General features: G+C 42.5%; 1 protein-coding gene across 1 annotated transcript in view; it reads left to right on the top strand.

Annotated features, from left to right (window-relative positions):
* Positions 1-3,743: 3,743 nt before the first annotated feature.
* The window catches only part of fam222aa (family with sequence similarity 222 member Aa), a 99,136-nt gene continuing 87,062 nt past the window's right edge, over positions 3,744-15,817 (top strand). Inside the window, exon 1 of the mRNA XM_074670249.1 lies at positions 3,744-3,895. The gene's annotated coding sequence lies outside the window, so the exon portion shown is untranslated. The remainder of the gene's footprint in view (positions 3,896-15,817) is intronic.

Here is a 15,817-nt window from a genome sequence, read left to right on the forward strand (position 1 = left end):
AAAAACATTTTAATTTTATTATTCATTGCACTTGTTAATCTGAAGCTGGTAATCCAACATTAATTCCAACTGTTTTTGTCAGGCTTTAAACTGCAGTTCAGAAACGGGCACATGAATAATAACGCACATTATTGGGTCTTTACAAAACAAAAATATCCTAGATGAATTTTGCTTTGCATTAATTTGAGCAGCAGCTTATCTGACATTCATACATTGAACTTGCTTTGAATTAGAAATAGGTTCTCATCATTTCCCCGGGAATGCAGCCAATTCATTGGATTCCGTTTTTTTCCCCCTCAGAGGCTCGGGGAGAAGGATGATCTCCAACTGTTATCACGTGACATGCTGTGATTGATGGACCATTAAAATGTCAGCCAGATGTACTTAAAACCACAGCTTTTAGGTTGATAAATCATGGCACAAATGGAAACATAAAGCTGTTAGAAACAAATATTCCCATCTAGAGCAATGTGGCTCTGGATAGTAATGGATGTTCTATGTGCTTGTCTGTCTGTCTGTGTATGTGTCTTTCTTCCAATTCTCTCCCAGTGTATCTCTCTCGGCCGCTGCAGTCATATAATTACAACGGGACAGGTAGGAGTGTTCATATTTCATCTGCTGCATTCACGATAACATCTAATAATCCGAAAGCGTTGCAAAATTGGTATCTCGTTGCTCATGCATTATGAATGAGTTACTGATTGCTTTTTTGCATAGATTAGCAATCATTTCACAGAAATCTCTCATATAAAAATGTGCCAGGAGGATTTCTATCTCTTTTACTGAAGGGTTGAGGTGACACAAACCTCCGCTTTTTTAAGATAAGACAGATCAGGTGATAACACTTCTCCCCCCATGCCCCTCTGCTCCGGCTCTTGCTCTCTGACTTATTTCTTCATGCATATCATCACAGGGGGGATAAGTGTAATTTTCAGCCCACTTTGCAACTGATTGCTCACTTAGTGAATATATTCAGCATCTGCAGTGTTATTGTGTTCAGAGCCAAGTGGCTAAGTACCGCTGAGATTCTCTGGCATCAAAGTAAACATTTGCAGACTGCAGAAGTGCACCAAGGGAAGCAAATCTTCCTCCTCAAAGCTCTGAGATTGTGAGCCCTACATATGGATTTCACTGACCTCTGGTTGTCCTCGCTCAGATTGGCACTACACATAAGGACCTTGTATGGTCTGGTGGTTAGGGAAATTGGCCGGTGACCAGGATGTAGTTAAAAGTCCCAGATGAGGTTTACATACCACTTTAGTTTCCTGTCAGGCAAATAACCTGTTTCACAGTTGCAGTGATCTACATCATCCATTGAAAGGTCATGACACATGTGTCAGACTGTGTTGAAGTCAGCCTTTAAGCAGTAGGAGCAAAACAATTAAAGGTAAAGATTCACCATGAAACAGAGTTAATTTTGAACTTACCAAAAAGCTTTTTAGCACTTCAGATCAAAGCTCATGTGTTACTTTGATGCCACAAAATTTTGGCGCAGCCATGGTGCCAGCTGAATGTCGATGGAAAAGTGTCAACAGTACGAGGGTGTACGAGGTGTGTGGATGTGTGTAGGCCTGTGTTGTGTCGCCCATGTAACCCCTGGCCTTTGCCCCCCTCCCCCAGATGGGCAGACTCTCAGCCGAGGCCCTGTGGAGGTTGGTGCCCTCTGCCTGACAGCCTGTCACTGTGCTATAGTGGAGATTTTTTTCTGCAGGAGATGGTGTCTGATTGGGAGCAGTGTGTGAATAGCCCTGTCACACTCGATAAGCCAGCAAGACGACCTGTGACGGGGACATATGGCATGTTTGACAGGCAGAGAGGGTGCGAATCGCACTGAATGATAAAATGGTGTTTTTCCCCCTTCGGCAATGTCATGCTTTCAGGCAAGCGTGTGGACCATCGCTCACTCAAGCGGCTGACTCCGGCCTCCTTGTGACATCTCCTTCAAGGTCCTGGGTTTCTCAGCCTCGCGCCTGGACAATTCTGACACTGCAAGCCCGCACTGCTCACTGCTGCTCTGTTAGCTTGTCGATGTGGGGAGCATAATTGGATATCAGTTCAGTTTAGCGATGCAGACTGGGAAATGCGTCCTAAGAGCCTGTTCGTCAGAGCTCCTCTTAAAGCTCTGGCACCGCAGCCCTTCATCCTGTCTCTTTTCAGCCTGTCACCGTGTTGATTAATACACACACAGGCTCATCAGACGGCTCTAATTGATGGGTTCAGCCTCCTCGGGACCCTGATTCATTTAAAGGGCCACGAACACTGCAAGAGAAAAGAGGAAGGAGACAAACAGGCTCAGGCTTAAGTGTGTCTGGGAAATTATTGAGTTGAACTACACGCCTCTCATCCTTACTGTCAGCTGGGTCTTGACTTGTGCTGTTGCAGCCTCAACTCCTATCCTGTCAAGTGTCACATTGTGTGTGTTTGTGGCCATGACAGACAGCCCAGGTGTCACACTCAGGCTTCAGTGCACCATCAGGCACCTCTGCAGCGGTCCCCAGTGGCTCACAGTCAGAGAGACGGCACAGTCCAATAACCCTTCTCAAACCCAGCGTGTCTGGCTCCCTGGGGACCCCCCCTGTGGAGTTTACTCTGTGTCCATTGGGCCAGAACTTAGAAACTCTGCCAACGGTCACATGATCCTGCTTTCACTCTGAATGCTAATTATAACAGTCCAACTGCTCCACTGCTACTTCTGCCATTAGTCTGAAGGCAGATCTTTTTAAAAGGAATGGAGAAGTGGGACACTACCCTGTTTGACGAGAGTGGTATTTATTCAGCTGCAGGAGAAGTTCTAGATCCACTGACCAAAAAACATTTGGTTTAAAAAAAAAAAATTTGATAATGTATCCCAAAACAATTAAATATCCCCAACCATTAATGGCCTATCAAAAGTGATAAATTATTTTTCTCCTTTCTTCTTTTATAAGTTATCTCAGATAATCTTGATGGGGTCAACCTCAGGTTAGGAAGCACAAGCTGAAACTTGTCAGCAGTTAACAACAGGGTTTGACCTCCTCCGTGTTTGGCAAACTGATGCATAAAAATGTATCAGTGAACCAACCATTTTTGAATACATCTCCAGAAATGACTAGGAGACCATTTCAAGTCTTTCCTTCAATTAGCATCAACTGACAAGCCGTCAAACACAAGTCAGGTGCCTGAAATTCTGAGCCCATGGTGATGTAATACATTGAGAAAGACTGGTGAAGGGCATGCAAAGAAACATGTGAGCTGTAATAAAAAATGAGGGCTATTGCACCAGGTATTGATTTCTGTGTTCCTTCATTGTTAAAACGCAAGTATTTTGTCTTGTAAAATCAATATTACTTGTTCTTTCTTTTTTACTTAGTTCCAAATAATACAGCATGATTTATATATATATATTTTCTTTTACTTTTTGATACTTTTGAGCTGGTTGGACGTTATATACAGGACATCACTGACAGAGATGGGGGACTAGAGTTTGGGACACTAGCTCGAGTCGCACTTAAGTCTCGCACACAGAGACTTTAGACTTGACTTGAACTCGTGCTCAAAACACTTACCCGACTCTGGCTTCTGTTTTGGGACTTGTGAACAATCATTGTTTCTTTTTTGGAATTTTACGATTAAAGAAAGTCTGTCGAGCTTAATGTGATTCCTTACTTTTTCACGGTAACCATGGTAACCACTTTACGCATTGGGGGTGTGCCTTGCGTCATCACGAAGTGTCACAAGTACATCGGATAAGGACACAGCGTCTGGCGGCACGCCTGCAGCTGCTGCTGAACAATTTGTCACTACATTTGGTTATAAAAACTTCAAACGGGACGGCACCAACGAAAGGCGTGCTGAGGGCAAAGTCTGCAGTATCCGAATCGGAGAATGTTGGATCCACCACATCAAATTTTAGCAGGTACCTGAAAACTCACCTGGTCAGTCACATTAGCGCATATTGACAGTTAGCATAGCCATGGCTACAACTTGGCTTTCTACTTGCTTTATAACTGAATATTTGAAAAGATGGGTGAAAGTTTGCTTGCCACACTTGTTTACACTGGTGTGCGTTGACATGACGAATGTGTAGGCTAATATAAGTCATCTATGTTCCACTGCCACCACCATGTGCAGTATTCTTAGTAGACTGGGTAGCAGCAGATGACCAACGCTCATAGACTTATTTTTAGAGACTTGAGACTTGTCTTAGAACTTAAGACTTGATCAAGTATCACCCCACAAAGATTTGGGACTTTACTTGGACTTGGGAAAAAAAAAAAAAAAAAAAAAAAAAAAAGACTTGTGAATATCTCTGATCACTGGTGATCAAGTGGTGCTGCTTTATATATATATATATATATATATATATATATATATATATATATATATATATATACATTTTTTTTTTTTTTTTTTTTTTTTTACAATCTGAACATTTACTCCACTGGAGTTGATTTTGTTTGAGTCTGTTCATTTATGCTAAATGTGATATTCTAGAAATTAACTGTTGTGATGTACAACCCAAGTTCTGTTAGAGTTAAGAAGGTACAAAATGTAGGTAAAATTATTCTGAATTTGCTTAACATTTTTTTCTCCCAGTCATTAACAGAGGGGGCGACTGCTTCTCCTTCCTAGCAAAACACTGGCTGTGTCTCAAATCACAAACTTCTGTATACTTTTACTGTTTTGAGTGCAACGCATTTACTCTGACAGTATAGAAAAATGCTTTTATTTCTCTGCTGGTGTACTCAAAAACTATAAAACAATGAGTGTAGAATTCTGGACACTTGCCCCCCAAATCAGTGTAATTCATTAGATGTTTCTTCAGGCGTTTTTCAAGCATTACAAAACTTTTTCAGTGTTAAGTCGTCCCTGTTTCAATTGTTTTGAACTGTGTTCCTTGCATGGAACTTAAACAAGCTCATTTTTTTTTTTTTATTTATTGGTCGATCACTTTGGTTTTGTGCAATTGTCAATTAAAAATAGGCTTTAAATTATCTACTAGCCATCAAATTCTGTTTTTATGAACATTTTAAATAGCATCCTAACTAATGTGGAATTGGGGTCGTGCATTAGCATTGTACAAAATGACATTGTTAAAAGTTTGTACAGTAACTGTCACATCTATCTGGGCATTGATTTGATAATAATAATAATAATAATAATAATAATAGTATAGAGACATTTGTCGTCATCAAATGGAAAAGGGCTTTTATGCCACACAAATGGTTGTTAGTTACTGGTGTGGTCATTTTTCTATGGAAAACAAGTCTTCTTCAAAGTGAAATGAGTCTTGCTCCCTGTTTGTATTTGCATAAGTTTAGAGGTTGTTGTGTAGTTCAGTCACAGTGTAGCCTTCAGTCCATGCAAATCCATAAATTGTGTTGACATTTCCCCATTTCTCAGAACTGCTGTCCATGCTTGTGTGAGCACTTTGTGACAGCTGCTGGTTCACTGGACACACTTTCAAACAGAGTAGAGATTGGCCTAGACCTTCACTCACTGACCCCGGTTCAGACTTTTTTCTGTTCTGGACTTCATCAATAAGGCTTGAGTGGCAGGCTGTCTTCCCATACAGACTGCTAAATGTCGAGTGCTAAAGCAGATTTGGCCTTTCAGTGAGAGATGACATCAGTGTTGTGATTGTCCTGCCGCAGTGCCATTACAGGAGAAGAGGGGGTCTTCATCATTGTATCTGATGTGTCCTCTCTGTGTGATGATTGTTTGTTTATCAGCAAGTAGGGTGCTCAGTGTTCAAAGAAACTTAAGTCAAGTAGCCATTTTGAAGATTTTGTCATGTTTATTTCATGCATTTCCCTGTAGGATTACAGTGATAGCTGGCGCTATGATAGTCATAAATATGCATTTGGCTTTTTTAAACACTAGAAATCTGAAAGTGGCCATTTTGCATGATTGCATTCACTTACGGGAGGATAATACTGTGGAGGAAGCAATTTTAAGGAGTTGAAAAATAAATCAAGTCTGTGATTAGCCAGCAAGACTGTGACTGTGATTCTTTAAGTAGAAACAAAATGAAGGAAACAAACCACGTTTGGACGCAGAGCACTCAAGGAGAGAAGGACTAAAGAAGGATGTCAGTCAGTGTGGACATTCGCTACGGTTGTGTGTACTGGTTATTGTGTACCTATAAAACACTGTGATCCTGTGAGTATGCATGTTAGATGAGCTAAAGGCAGCAGTTTACAACAATGACTGATCACTTCATTTTTAAAGCAAGAAAGCGTATTGATTACAATAAGAGTATCTTATTTAAGCTCAAGGGCAGGCTATTTAAGCTTTGAATGTTTTCAGTGTACCCAAGATAGCAATGGCAGTATACAGCAATGGATAAAAGAAAAAAAAGGAACTAAAAATCTCAAATATAGGCGACAAACAAGATTCATAAAAGTAACAGCTTAAAAGCAAATGCCTGCTGTGACTCCCTCAAACACATGATGAATTCAGGTGTAACCAGAGACTAAAAAAATGGACTTCATCTTGCTTAGCTCGAAGTGAGGTCGGCAGGAAAACTGCTCCCCCTGGTGGCTGGCTGCAGTATAAGTCAAAAAATGCCGCTCTCCAGTCAATCCACATGGGCTGTGGTCAAACTTAAAAAAATTAGTATACCTTGTAGAAATGTTTCTCGCATCCAATTGTTGTGGTGATTTGAAGTTATTATTTGGCTGCCTTTTATTCAAGTCCTCTTTTTTCGGAAAAGTTTTCAGTTGCTATAAGAGGTTAAAAACGAGGTTTTACATCACGTTAACGATGATTGACAGCTGCCGTTCTTGTGTATTTTTTTTCAGTGACTGCAAATACGTCGGGAGGTAGAGTCAGGAAGCGATTAGACTCTTGAAAGAAAAAAAATATATTATTTTAGATTCTCCCAGAATCCCTCACAGTCTCTACTGCGCAGACTCTGGCTGCAAAACTGCTACAATGGCTCAACTGTGACGGAGGAATTTTGGCTTCAAAACCGTACAATGGTAAATGGCGGAGCCACGCTGTCTACTCTGTATACAGTCTATGGGTGTAACCAGTAAAAGACTATTTGCTTTTTTTTTGCCTTTTTTAACAGCCTACTACATACTACATATATGAAGTATACAGTATCCACAGCTCACGTACTTTTGAATGTATAACTGTTGAGTTCAATCTGTTCTGTAGTATGCTTCACAGGGTTTTGGTTTTGTAAAACACAACTGAAGCTGGTCGCAGAAACACTTCAGTTGCGTCAACCTATGGTTTGTACAAAAGTTGATAAGAAATAGTAAAAGGTTTTATGGACTTGATTCATTTTTGTAGAGATGCAATCCAAAGTTACCTTCGAGATGGGGTGGATCCCCCTCACTAATATCTAGAGGTCAAATAGTTATCAAATTTGCTGGTCAAGTGCATACTAAGAATTTTTTTTGAGTTACAGAGAATCAGTAGTAAGAAATATATATATATATATATGCAGCATTTTTTTACATTGTTAAAAGAGGGTATTTAGGTGCAAGAATTAATGGTATATACTACATGACTTTTATTTATTTTAGCTGTTTTTATTCAAATGTTAGACTTTTAAATGGTCCACATTAAATGCCATTCAGTGTCCTTCTCAGGTAATTCCATTGCTGAGTATTTACAGTAAAATGTAGCCACTTTCAGTAATGCATTCATATCACTCCAACGTGTGTTTTAAGCAGAGGAAGATTCAACACTTGCTACACACATATCAAAGCATCCTGTCCTTACCAGTCGTTTGTTACATCAGAATTCCAGTGATTACTTTTCGCTGCCTGCTCTGCCTCTCATGTACATGTATTTTTTTCCATTAGATGTGTGGCACGAAAAGGAAAGAAAAAAAATCTGAGCCACTGTGGATGAACACTGAAGTATTTAGTCCTCATCTGTAGTCATGAGGGCATCAGCTCTGATGAGCACAGTCAGGGTCACAGCACTTAACTCTCCAAAGGAGGACCAGTGCTTGTAATCACATAATATGTATGATCTCTCATTCAAGTGGAGCTGACATTCTGCTAATGCAAATGTATTCATGGACTGTAGCTGTGAGAGTTTTCCTCTCTGCATGCTATGGTATGATATATATATGTAAAGCACTGCAAATGGAGGCTGTAATGCTCAGGTGGGAAGAATGATTGACAAAATATGAGCTATTATTTTTAGCGCAGCGTGTGGACTGTTATACTCAATAGATGTTGAATTTGCCTGCTTTTTGCATTTCAGAAATGGAACATTGGGGGATCATGCATGAACCGGAGCCCCTCTCTGTGCTGTCTCTCCCCCTCTGTAATTAAGAGCAACATTTTGTGTTAGATTATAGGGAGACCCATCGTGCCATTGAACTGGTCTGCCTGATTAATAAAAGGCAGCTAATTTCAGTGGAGGAAGGCAGCGCTCCAAAATGGCTCCTAATTACACATTAGGAGTGTGAAAGGCTCCTGCCGCTCCGGCCTCAATCCTCCACCCAACCCTCCACCCCTCCCCAGCCAGAGTGCATGTGCTGGCCCACCAGCACATTAACACCGCTCCCAGGAGTGGCTAATTCCAGCCAACCCCGTCGGCACAATCAGTGGCAGATGTCAGGAATCGAAGATGATGAATTATGAATATCCCGGAGATGTGGATAGGATACCAGCGTTAGGGGGGGAGAAAGACTCCTTTTTTTCTCTGTGCCATTTTTGGCAGCCAAATAAGCAGACTGATTCAGGAGGAGTGTGCAGAGGTTGGAGTGATTGATTTCTATTCGTCATTATAAATGGGGTCCGACTGAAATTGGATGTTTTAGTGAAGTCGTCAAGGACTTTATGGGTTGGAGGGGCTGTCTGGCAGTGTAGGGATTGTGCCTCACTGTGATAGCAGTAATGACTTCCTCCTCTTCTCCCTCCCCTGGGTGGTCAACTTGAGGGCTGAGGCAGCTGGGGCTGAAGTCCCAAAGAGGCCAACATAAAGCTCTCAGTGCTTAGCATTTGCATGGCGACATGATTACAGTTGAGATGGAGGAGCTATGGGGAAGATAAGGGTCGGGCTTGGGGTGGAAGGTGGTGATGCCAGTAGCTGCAAAGAAAAGGTAAGGAAAAGCGGTTGTTTCTGTTTAGAAAAGCTCGTACAAGCATGATTGGTCTGTTCTGACAAAAAAGACAAATCTATCTATGCCCTAGATTTTACAAAAGGAAAGTATTTTGGTTTCCAAATGTAGGCCTCTGCTTTAGTGCATGATAGAAAATGGCCTGTATGAGGAGCAGAGGCAGGCAGAATGGGATCCACTGTTTTGTCATCCAATTCAATCAACCAAATATGTTTTGATAGATTTACAGATACCTGTGTGCAAGTGCAGCTAACAAACTGTTATGGAGCAAATATCTGAGCTCATGGATAAACAAGTGCACAGCTCCTGACACTTAGCTGTTAAAGCCATTTGGTGTAAGATACCTATATTCAGTGGTGTGCACAGACTTTTTGAAAGGAAGGGCAAAAAATGCTCACTAAAGAGAGCACAAAGTTTTGCACATTTTTTCAAGGACACTTCAGCACTTTTTAGCACCCAAGAGGGAACTTTATCATGTTTTAATCAGCCAAAGGGGCAGTTTAGCGTGTTTTACCAGCCAATAGGGCACTACAACATTAGTTTTGGCTCACAAGCAGGCACTTTAGCATGCATTTTGGCTCCCAAGAGTGAATTTTAGCACACATTTTGGTTCCAAGTAAGGCACTTTAGCCTGCATATTTTCAAAAACTGGGTCATGAGGGGTCGACTGCCCTCTTGCCCTCCCTCTGTTCACACCACTGCCTGTGTCATAGTTTTCTTCATTTTGGAGTCAGACCTCACAGACTTGCATTTTTACTTTTTTCAAACATACACCATGATGGCTGACAAAAAATACAACATCAACAAAGGAGATTCCTTTACTGGAATTGTTCCACTGAAGTTAGCCAGAAAGCCTGTGTGTAATTTATTATTTACAGTAAAACCAAGACTTCCCAGAAACAGATAAACGCATGAAATGAATCAAGAAATGATGGTGTATTTTTTGCAGACTTTTCTGGAGGAAGTGGATATGAAACAAACATTAGCATTACACTCTTCTTATTTGGCTAACAACAATAAAACAGAAAGTAAAGCTTTGGGCTATCTGCCTACTACAGAGGCAATGAAATTTTGGCCACTGTTCCACAAGGCAGATGTTGTCAGGTAGTAGCCAATTACTTTTTAGGATAAAGAATAACAGATACCACTCCATAAAACTGTGCTTGATTAAATTACACATGATAACACACATGCCAGTTCTTCTGTTTTATAAAGATTGAATGGATCCAAGCCTGTTTTTATTGATCATCATGCTGTGTGGAAAAAAATGTTATTGTTTTTTTAGCTGAAAGCAGGTGCTGAAACTACACCTGACCTTTACACTTAGCCTTTTCACATGGATGGGGGAGGAGGAGCAGTGGACACTGCCTGCTGTATCCTGGGACCTTGAGACACATTGATAGAATCTGATTCCTTGTCAAAACAGATGTCAGACTGATGCTGTGGTCTATTACGGACTGACCAGCAGAATGATGAGCTGGCTGCCGACACATGAGCGTACACCTGGACATCTGTGGGGGGGTCACGACTACAGTGAGGTTCGGGTCCGGGGCAGGCTGCCAGGCCAGCCTTCACCTTGCCACTTCCAATGAGCCCACAGCACATTTCCTCAGCCCCTTCCTGCCATTTATCAGCACACCATGACAGGCAAATTCATCTGAGCAGGAAAGAGGAGCTAATCCTCTGTATCTGAGACAGTGATAGACTTGCTGCTCCACAGGACCAATGAAATTAGGCTAAAACTGCTGTGGGGGTTCACAGGAAATTGGCCTTGCCAATCATTCACAGCAGCCCAGTGTTGTACCACAGGCCTCAAATTTAATGTCAATCTAGCTTGCATCTGTTCATCTACACTGCCTTATTTCCATAATGTAAATGTTACCATCTCTGACTTTGATTGCCCTCCCTCTGAAAAGTTGCTGCTTTCTCTAACGTGATGTAGAGCCTGAAGCCAGAAGTGTTTTGAATCCATAATCCAGGACATCAGTGGTAAACAGTAGCCTTATGTCCATAGTAGGGGATCAAGTGTATATTATTTTAGAGCTCTCCAACTCTCTATGTGACTCTATTGATGTAATTTCAACCCATTTTCCTGATGAGTGCCTCAGTTCTGACGCCCACATAGCTCCTCATAATCGCAGCGGTCAGCATATAAGTGGGCTCTCAACCAGCAACTCAGCAATATTGAAAAGTGAAAATCTATTCATCAACATGTTTTTCCGATAACTACATCTGAATGCAGAGTGGAAGTCCCGATAGGGTTGAGTCATTACTTTCAGTAAAATAACTCCATTAAATAAGAACGAGCACAAAGCTTTCCCCCCGCACTGTTCCCTCGAGCTGCTCTCCCTCCTGCCGTCTCCCTCAGCTCTAGTGCTGTCTGCCAGTTCAGCTCTACACAGATCTGTGAGGAGACCAGGGGTGATCATTCCTTCCCCCTTTTCTCCCCCCTCCCCTCAGGTGACACTCTGAAATATATTTTGTGTGCCCTTTCACTTCAGACGAGCTCAGTGTGGAGGAAGCCCAGAGGAGACTAATGAGAGAGTGCAGGGGTATGGCTCCGTCTGCCTCCATGCCTCATTTTTCTTGATTTCAGCTGCTCTAGTGTCGGCATGGGCTCCTGCTGGTCAGGTGATGGCGGTGCCAGCTGGTGCATCCAGCTCGGACGGACAGCGATTCATTTCCCCCGGCCGGTGATTTATGGCACGGCAAAGCAGGGAGAAGCTGGTGAGCGTGGCACCAGGCGGCCTGAGTTAGTGCACTGTCCGGCCCCGTCATGCTTTACCACACAGCGGGCTGGACTGCCTAATTTACGCTGGCAGACAGTCACATATATCACACCCCGTCTGGCCAATGAAGATTGGTGGTGTTTGAAAGGGTCTGTATACACAGTCAATTTTACCTACGTGTTACTCTCTGCCTAGCATTGCACAGGGGAATATATTGTTTTTTTCTTCTTCTTTGTCTATTTGATCTTTCATGCTTCATTTCTGCACCTCTTTTGGTTCCCTCTCATCTCTATCTTCCTCTGCTGCCCCCTCCTTTAGTTTGTGGATGTAATGTGAAGTGACTGTGGTGGAGGGAGGCCCTTTCTCGCTGGACCGGCTCCTGAGGACTGTGCCCTTCTGTTGAGGGGAAACAGGGGGAGGTCACAGTAGGTAGCTCCCTGGAGCCATGGCGTATTAATGCCCGGGCTGACCTCGGTGATAAGAAGGAAGCTTCGGGCGCATGTTTGATTCATGAGTCCATCCTCAGTGGGCCCTGGGGGGCTTTTTCCACTGCTGTCCTTTTACTGGCAGGGTGGAGGGTTGCTGCGGGGGAGATCAGTCCTGTCTGTCACAGGAGAGGTTGGGGTGTGATAAAGGCACAGGGTCTGGGATCGGGCCAGAGCACACAGATCAGCCCTGTGTCGGGCACAAGCGATGACTTAATGGCGGGTGGTGATGCGACAGCTGAGTGTTGGGGGATATTAGAGTGGATATCAGTGATGGGGCCTGACATTGTGAGCGCCCCAAAAGTGGAGCAAGAGAAGAAAGTGAGTTGAAGGGCACTTGGCAGGTCTACTTCCTCTCTTCCTTTTTTTGCCTGTTTTTAACATTTGCTACCATTTCAAAATATTGAACATGACTTTGGGCTGGGGAAAAGCAGCTGGATGCATCAGATGGGGTGAAAGATGGGGTTTGTGGGAGTAAGCCGACACAGTTTTTGGTTCCAGCGTATATCTCCAAATTACATCCTCCAGAGTTTGGTTGGGGATTACTCCTGTCTAATCCTGACAAATGCTGCAGAGTGAGACACTTCTCTGAAAACAGAGCAACGCCACAACCTGTGATGACCACGGTGATCCATTTAAAAAAAGCGTGTAGCACAGCACATACTCTCCTGCACACACAACACAGATGTATGTGCTGAGAAAAATATTTGGATCTTTTCATTAACTGAATGGAAAAGACCAAAAAACAGTTCCACAAAGTTGACTTTAGAGGATTTTTTTTTCTCAGTTACTGGTCAGTGTAATATTCAGGATTTTAAAGACATCAGTATTCTGGTCATCGTTGCAGGCTTTTATATGAAACAGTTTCCAAAAACCTGAGATCTGAGTAATTACAGCACACACATAGAGAGGGAGAGAGGCACATCCTTGAAGAACAGTATCTTGCCAGACACTTGAGCACTCCTAATGCCAGCTGTTTGAATGTGGCTGTGTAACACGTAATCCTGATTTGTGTTCCTTTCAGTCACTAAAAGATCCGTACATGCGTCAAAGAAACTTGTCAAGGGCTTTTCAGCGCACGTTTCCCTCTCACAATCAAGTCGATGCTTGTCAAAGCTCCCGCTATCAAAATAGTCGCAGCAGGGAGGGGCAATCCACTTTTCACATATCCCATTGCTGTCACCTCCTTCTGCCCGTCACTAATCTTTAAAAGCTATTTGCAGTTTTAATATAGATCTCAAATCCTGTTTCCCTTTCTCCCTTCACTTGCACACACACTCACAATAACACACTCATTGTTCTGCTTTTGTGGTTTGCTGGAGAGCTGGGTTTGAGCGAGCCTTCTCATTCCTCCATGCGTTCCCATGCTCATGCTTTTGTTTTAGCTAAGCTGGTGCCCCCGGATTAAAGTGAAAATAATCCTTCTTTCATTGTTGTTTTTGTTTTGAAAAACCTGCTGAAAAGCGATCTGTTGATTTTTCTCTCATCTTTCACAGATTAAGTTTAAATTGAACGATGAAAGGAGAATTTGTGGGTAATGTCTGTTTATGTTTGGTGCGTGCTGAGGCAGAGGTAACATCGACTTTGTTTTCTCTGGTGATTTCATTTAAACGCGGTCGAGTGGAGCTGCTCTACAACCCTGTCCAATTTTACGATGTGTGATACACATTTCCTGCAAAATGTGCTGTATGTTTAATCCGCCCAATCTCTGATTCATATCCACTTGAATTATCGTCTAGCCCAGCAGCCAAGATAGCCATTTGTGTCAGATGGCAGACTAACAGTGATATTAATGAAGTCATTGCTTTAGTCAGAAAATCAATAGTCACTCGAAACAGTCAATGCAAGCGAGTAGGCTTGAATGGTGACCTAGTTCCCATGTAATGACAGCCCCTAACCCATTCTGTATTGTTTGATGCTCGCAACATCTGCTGCCATACTGCTATGCCATCATATTTCTGCAACAAAACACAGCAGAGTACAATACACAGCAGAGTGTATTAGAAGGAAATTAGGGCAGCAGTAATATCTTTTCAGTAGGTTGAAATCAACTCTACCAAAAGAAAAAAGAAGTTTCAGATGAGGAGTTCCACTAATATTATTCCACATTATCAGCTGTGAGCCAATGGTTTGAAGATACTGAGTCTCTTTTTGGTCAGTGAAGGCCAAAGGGTTAACCTGGGTTTGGTATTAAAAAGCCTGGCTGTTTTTGTTGGGCCTGAGCCTGTAAAAGAGCCAGCAGCGTTGGAGTTGGAGTGGGGCCACACAGAGGTCACTGGGCCCCAGGGTGGTCAGCACAGCAATGGGGAGAAGGTGAAGGGGGGCATACTGTGTAGCAACGCTGGTTCCTGCTTACAGAAGCCCTGCGCCTCACTGACATCAGTCAAAACTCCTGACTGTGTTATTACAGTGTTCTGTTGTGCACTCAAAGATGAATAGGCTCTGAATTCAGCCCAACAAAGAGCCTTGGCATGCACGCAGGAGCAGGAAGTGGGAATTCTAATACTGCTTTATCATGGGCAGTAAAAAGAGACAATACCAGCTGTCCCCTCTGAACTGGTTTAGTCAACACTCAAATCCCTGTCTTCTGTGAAGAGACACTCCCAGTAAGTCATTTCACTGAGAGAACGTCTCTTTTTTCCTCCAGAATGGATCACAATGGCATGAGTGCGTACTTGTTTCAGTGCTGCTTGCTGCACAGTGAATCAGTCACCAGAGCTGTAGCAGTGTCGAGTCTTTTGTTATCGCTGGAGATACTTTGCTACAGTCACACTTTTCTTAACAAGACAATTATCTCCAGTTCTGTAACAATCTTTGTTGTTCTTAAAGGCTGCTCTGATTTCATTAAATTTTCTTTACGCATTTTTCCCCTCTTGAAGCTTGAGAAAACAGATTCGTCTACTTTTTACAGGGCCTTAGCTTCACTGATGTTAACTTGGCACTGAGGAATTATTCTGGACACTAAGCACCTAAATCACCTTCCTGTCAGCAGGTTTTAGTGTTTTGGATTAATTTGGGGTGATTAACCCTTCATGCCCAGCTAGGTTGATAGTAAAATCGCTTCTATCCCCCCAATGATCCCTGAAATGAACATTTTCTCAAAAGTTTTCTGTTGTAGTGCAGATGGCCTAGTGGAGCTGCCAGTCCCGCTCTGTGAGGTTCGCACTTGTGCAGGTGGCCCAGGTTCGAATCCAGCCTGTGGCCTCCTTCCTGCATGTCCCTCCCTGCTCTTGCCCTGTTTCCTGCTCTGCCCACTTTCTTCCATCTGATTAAAGGCATAAAAGGCCCAAAAAACACTGCAAAAAACTGAAATCTAATCAAGTGTTTTTGTCTTTTTTTAAGTAAAAACTGTCTGATTATACTCGATATGAGCCACTTTCAACTTATCAATGCAGAAAAATGTCTTGTTTCAAGTTATCAGAGTACAAAAATGAGGTTTGAATCGCTTGTAACCAGTAAAAAAACAATCAGCCAATGGAACAAGAAAAAATTGCTTAAAAAGTTCCTTGAGACTAGAACAATGTCTTAGTACA

The sequence above is a fragment of the Halichoeres trimaculatus genome, unplaced genomic scaffold (assembly GCF_033239565.1).
Source record: "Halichoeres trimaculatus isolate MK-OKI-2021-1 unplaced genomic scaffold, fHalTri1.1 fHalTri1_scaffold_5, whole genome shotgun sequence".
NCBI classification, from domain to species: domain Eukaryota; kingdom Metazoa; phylum Chordata; class Actinopteri; order Labriformes; family Labridae; genus Halichoeres; species Halichoeres trimaculatus.